The sequence below is a fragment of the Chinchilla lanigera genome, unplaced genomic scaffold, assembly GCF_000276665.1.
Source record: "Chinchilla lanigera isolate Chin_1 unplaced genomic scaffold, ChiLan1.0 scaffold00087, whole genome shotgun sequence".
NCBI classification, from domain to species: Eukaryota; Metazoa; Chordata; class Mammalia; order Rodentia; family Chinchillidae; genus Chinchilla; species Chinchilla lanigera.
In genome coordinates, this window is record NW_004955488.1 from 8,931,865 (window position 1) to 8,938,049 (window position 6,185).

A 6,185-nucleotide genomic window follows, 5' to 3' on the forward strand; every position below is an offset into this window, starting at 1 on the left:
CAGCTTCTACTACACCTAACTGTGTGCTTTCTTGTAAAGTCCCAATTCAGCAAAAGTAGTAGTCAGTTTTCCTGTCACTGGACAAAACACCATACACCAAAAGAGGAGAGGTTTCTTTTAGGGCCACAGTTTTGGTGGTTTCAGTTTATGGTCAACTGGCTCCAAAACAAGAACATCACAGCAGAGGGACATGCGGGAGGAAAGTTGCTCAATCCCTGGCAGCCAGGAAGCAGAGAGAGGAAAAAGTTTGGAACACTACTATATACTTCTAAGGCAGTTTAGTAATAAACTCCCACCCTAAATATCTAAACACCCTCATATTTAATACAACTCTTTGCTCTCCATTCTTGGTATCTGATCACCCTTCCTACTTTCAGCAGGACTCCTGTTAGTCTAGTTTAGCCAGAATTTATCCTAGACTTGATTCGTCTGCTTAGCAATTTTCTATTCACTGACCTACTATTTCTTGGCTATAAACCCCTGTTAACCCTGGCATATGAGTATTCAAGGTGGTACCCAGTTCTGTATTGGGATCTCTCTTCCTCTGTTCAATAGTCCTGGATAAAACTTACCTTCACCAATTTAATTTCTGTCTGGCACTGGTCTTCGGGAGTCTTGAAGAATATGCTTAGAAAAGACCCAACAACACCTGACAAAACTTATAGACAAGTAGATAGTTCATAGCCTGAAATGCAAGAAAATGTAAGGGTGTATTATATACTCATATGATGCTGTAACACACAAAATGTCTTTCCCTAAGGAGCTTCTCAAAAAGTGGTCAGCTTATATCTTTCAATTATAAATGATTATCAGCTCCATATCTACAGGCATACAAGTAATATAAATTAAACCAACTATCATTTTTATATTCTTCCATTAAAATATTAATATAATTGCTTATCTATAATTGTTTTGCTCCCTTAACATAAGCAACTGTTACTATTCCAAGCACAAATAAACTGTTAAATAAGGTCCTCTTAAAAAGTGCTTATTATATTTTCACACCCTAAGCATTAAAACTGTGTCTGAAAAAGAGACCTAGTGAATATACTCACCTATGAAAACAGAACCACACACTATGAAACCTGGTATGTATGAAGGTAACAATAGAATTTTTCAAGAATGATTTTACATGATGCAATGAGAAGTCACTTTGGTTCATAATACCTACTAACATCCAGTAGTGGAGTAACGTAAAGTATTTCTTCATGCTCATGATCAAACTGGATAGAAGTCCTTTATTACCCCCAAGGAGAGCAAAATCATAGTACAAACAAGACATAGAACTCTCAGATTTTTATTTTCGAAAGTACATCCAGCTGTACGCCAGTAACGTTTGAACGAAGACATAGGTATAGGAGACTTTATAGTGGCCTCCTGCCTTAAACTGGCTAAAGACCCTCAGAGAGTGTAACAGGAAAGAATTCCAGGGAAGAGCACATGGGAGGCATCTCAGGGTATAGCAGAGGTGCCACCGGTCCAGTCTGGGAGCAGCTTACTTGCCAAAGCTCTTCCTGCCTCCATGGTGCAGGGGACTGAGATGACTCTGGGGATCCTGGGCTTTGGTGGAGTGTACAGCCCAGGACCTCTTCTGTAGCCCCATCTGGAAGTGACAAAGCAAAATAGCAACTGTAGATGTTAGCTCAGAAATGAATTGTAAAAGAAAGAAAGAAAGAAAGAAAGAAAATGGAAATGAATTGTAGCTCTAGAGAGGCCAGGTAACCAGATGGAGCAGAGTTCAGATTGAGGCAAACACAGGCATCTGGCCCTGCTAGCGTGAGTCAGGTACTTCTCCCAAATCTGGAGATTTTCTGAAGAGGACAGGTATGCTGAGTAAACTTGGAGAAGGACCAAAAGATACATGAGCTCAGCCGGAATCATCTAGATAAGGTTTCCTAACATCAAGGTGATTAAGGTCAAGGATATGAGATTACAACGATATTCAGGAAAGAGGGACATTTTCACATGCAGTGTCACTGGTGTACTTAACAGTGTCAGGTATGGTACCTTTGGTGAGTTCTGATCATTCTCATTTTTCCTCACTAGAAAATCAGTGATGACTCTGACTCAGAGTAGCCAAGACAAAGAAGCCCGTCTTTCCTGAAATCTCTGCGTCCCTCTCATTCCTGCTGTCAGCACTTGCAACTGCTTCTTGGCTTTTATTCCCGAGCCATCACCTTCCCTGATAGCCTTACAAATTTCAGTTTTTCAATGTTGAACCACTATCAGCAGATTTCTATGAAAGTTTTGGTTTCCTTCCAATTTGCTCAATAAAATATTCGTTGTGAGTATGCAACGAGACAACCTTTTTATCTAACCTCAAATACTGAACACTCTGCGTCTATGTTTCTGGGGTCCATGTTTTCTCTGCTCCAAAAGAAATTTGTAGATATAAGGAAAGACAAAAAAGAATCAGGTGCTTTTTGTCACTTTGGGGCACTCAGTAATTACTTCTGGGGAGGGGAGGGTCCAAAACAAATAAATGAATCTAAACTGAAAAGCAGATATACCATTGCACACATTTGTGAACACTGAAATTTTTATAAAACACCACTAAAATGAGGATGATGTAATATCAGACCACACCAAATTCTAAAGAGTACTTACCACATTCTGCTTATAGTCACAGATTTCTTTATTTACTTTCTAAACCAGCGTATCAACTCCTTGAAAGGAATTACTAAATCTTGTTTCTTGTTGTCATTACCAATCCCTAGACAAAGCCTCAAACATAAGTCAATAAGCATTCATGAAAGAAAAAAATAAATTAGTGAAAGAAGTTTTCAATCATTACATTCATGAATCTATCCAGTTTTCTGTAAAATATACATCAGTGAAAATCACAAATTGTTCTTTCTCATATTCTGCTCTGTTTAAATGAGGTCACTTCACCAAGGACTAGCACTTCCTTGAATCATTAACAACAAACCACAATTTCCACTTCAAGGTAAACAGGAAATCATGTCTATGGCTGACTGTTGGCTGTCCCTAGGCTAATGGAATCTTTCCATTAAAGGGAAGTTCTCCCATAAATACATAAACTGACCAATGTGAATTGAAACTTTGAACTCTGACTCAATTCGGCCAGCAATGTCAATACCTCTTTTTACATTTTAAATAATACTTGCTTTTGACATGACAACTGGAAGGAGGGAAATAAAAAATCAATCTGCTACCAGTGGCTGGCTAGGTTAACTCTACGTGAGTTATAGTTTTGGAAGGCACTATAACTATGTGTGTTATAGTTTCTTTCACAGTACCTGTCTTAGTTCCTTTCTTTTCACTAGGGCAAAATACTCAAGCCCCACAGCTTAGAGGGAGAGAGGTTTGTTTTTGTTCATGTGTCAGTAGCTTCAGTCTGTACTTCAGACCTCCAAGAAAGAAACAGGATGGCAGAGGGACATAGCAGAGGAAAGCTGCACACATCATGGTGAGCAGGTGCAAAGAGTGACTGAAGGAGCTGGGACGACCGAGATGTATCCTTCCGCCTCACTCCCACAGTGACCTGCCTCTTGCAACTAGGCTCCACTTTGTAACAGCAAAATTAGCTACGACTTCATCAGTGGATTAATCCACTGATGCACTAGTGACCTTGGGATGCAATCACCTTCCACGAACCCCACCTCTGAACATGTGAGTCGTTTGGGAGACATCTCAGATCTAAAGTATAGCAGTGTCTAATTTAGTCATCTCAAAATTCCTGTCCACTGGAGAGTTTTCCTTTCTCCATTTAATAGATAATTAACTGTAGCTAAGGGACTCGATCAGTCAGTAGGTTTTAAATGGTACATCTAGGTCTTCTAACCCTATAGCACCTAGTACCCTCTTCTGTACCTTGCTGTCTCTTCTGTAGAAAAAAAATTTTTGGACTATTTTTTGTAGAAAACTGGGAGCAAGACTATTTTCTTACACATAACATATTAGCCATCATAATTATGATTGTGTATCAGTAACACCAAAGATAAGGACAAAACAAGTGTAACTGCTGTGTGTCTTTTAAAATGTCTAGGGCATAAAAATGTATCTTTGCGTAATGTATTTTCCCGAGAAGATAAATGAGTATGTAGATGCATTATCTCATTTCCTGTGGCAGAGCTTCCCTCTCCTGGCTTGGAGTGCAGACCGAGATCCAGCGCCAGCCGGCAGTTCCTGATGGATCCTGGCCGGGACTCCTGGCTTCTGGACAGCTTCCTGTCACCCAGAAACCTGCAAGGAATATGCAAATGTCCCGTGGAGATCCAGGCCACAAAAGTGGATTAAACCCTGAAATCTTATCTGTTTTCTTCTGTTTAAATCACAACACACTGACTTTCATTCCATACATAACACTGACTCTTGCTAATGCACGTAAGTGATTTGTCCATAAATTCACAAAGAAAAGGAAATAGGCACTGTTTGTGATTGTTCCCAGCACACAGCCTAACTCCTCGTGCATAGGTGTGTCCAGAGTCATGACTTCAGTAGGTGTGTATGTGTGAGATGTTACTGATGAGGAAGAAAATATCCCACTGTCCCCCTTTTCTTTTAAGAGAAGCAGATTGATGGTCAGGGTAGTGGGTTCTTGGATGCAAAGGTAAAAAGAAAGGCAAATTTATCTGCTTGAGTAAATATAAAGATATATAGATATTGGATGAGGATTTGAAAAGCAGAGAAAGATAAAAAAGAAGCTAGAATCCCTGTAATGATGAAATTTTTATAGAGAAGGAAGCCAACAGTCAAAGAACTTGAAGAGGGTTTGGACAGAATTTCTAGCAGCTCTTCTTTAGAGGTTCACTTTATCATATCATCAAAGGTGCTACCCTCTCCAGTTCCCACAAGATCTTCAAAAGAGATATATTATTATCAAATAAAATGACTACTACACCCCAATAATGTGAGAGATTTGTTTGAAATCACCCAAGGAAATTCTAAGTTTCTTACTAACTTAATGTTTGCAGGGCCTTTTCATATGCGCAAATTCGGAGTATTTTAGAATGGCAAAGGCCCTCAGAAATTTTTATGTAATATTGTTCCTCTACAGAAGAGGAAGTTGGATAGAGAGAAGTGAACTGACTTTTAATCTACTTCATCACTCCTAAGTGTGATTCTAAGATGCACCAAATAGAATGCTATGAATTAAATTTTTATTTTTTAGAATTTTGTTATATAGGAATTCTATTACAAAAATGAGTCTATTTTTAGCAGAAAGTGACAGTAAAAGATACATTAAAAGAGACATATTATTATAAAGAAACATAAGATGTACACCAAATGCAACACATAGATTTTGGTTAAAACCTGATTTTTTTAAAACCTGAATAAACCAATTATAAAAATTAATTGTTCAGATAACCAAGAAAACTGAATATCAGCAAAGAATTACCTTCTACTAATAAATTATTAATAATACTTAATAAACCAGTCCTGTGATTTTTTTAAAATACCTGACACTTTAAAAATAAACAGTGCACAATGTAAGGATGATATCTCATCTGGGATTTGATTTTGAATATTTGAAGAGAAAAGAAATAAATCAAAGCTGAGATAAATTTTTTTAAATGGTAACTTTAGAAGTTTGATAATAGTTTATTTTGATCAATTATATTTTTCTTTCTATCAAACATGTTTTGGTTTTATAAGAGAAAATATTGAAAGCTTTTTAGAGTTATAATACTTGAATTTTATTAAATGTTATATGTTAAAATATGTTAAATATAGTGTTTGATTGTTTTTGAAACTTCACATTCAAAACTAAACACATCTAAATCATTTTAAAATGACTAATTTAGAATAGTATATTTACAAAGAAGTTGCAAAAATAATACAGAATTTTTGGTGAATTCCTAACATCTTGTCTAGTGAAACTCTACATCATTTCCAATGGGGTTTTTGTTTTTACTTTTCATTCTCTTTAATGGTTTGATCAATCTTGCATTCTTACATCTGGTAATCTGAGCAACTTCATTGCAGATAACAATATGTAATATAACCACCACTGTTAATTCATATCATTTTATTCTGAAGCCCTGTATCATTCTTATTGTCTTTGCTTTGTTTTGTTTTTGTCTATGCTGTTGGTATTTTGCTATTGCTCTTTTTTTATTCTCTTTAAAATAAATGTAAAGGGCTGGGGATATAGTTCAGAGGCATAAGTGCCTGCCTGGCAAGCTCAAGGTTGTGAGTTCAAGCTCTGGTACTGCAAAAAA

General features: G+C 37.0%; 1 long non-coding RNA gene across 1 annotated transcript in view; it reads right to left on the reverse strand.

Annotated features, from left to right (window-relative positions):
* Positions 1-1,281: 1,281 nt before the first annotated feature.
* LOC102005384 overlaps positions 1,282-6,185 on the reverse strand; it is a 28,184-nt gene continuing 23,280 nt past the window's right edge. The window contains exons 4-5 of the long non-coding RNA XR_264007.1: positions 2,608-4,206; positions 1,282-1,603 (exon numbers count right to left, since the gene is read on the reverse strand). This is a non-coding gene — a long non-coding RNA (uncharacterized LOC102005384). The remainder of the gene's footprint in view (positions 1,604-2,607; positions 4,207-6,185) is intronic.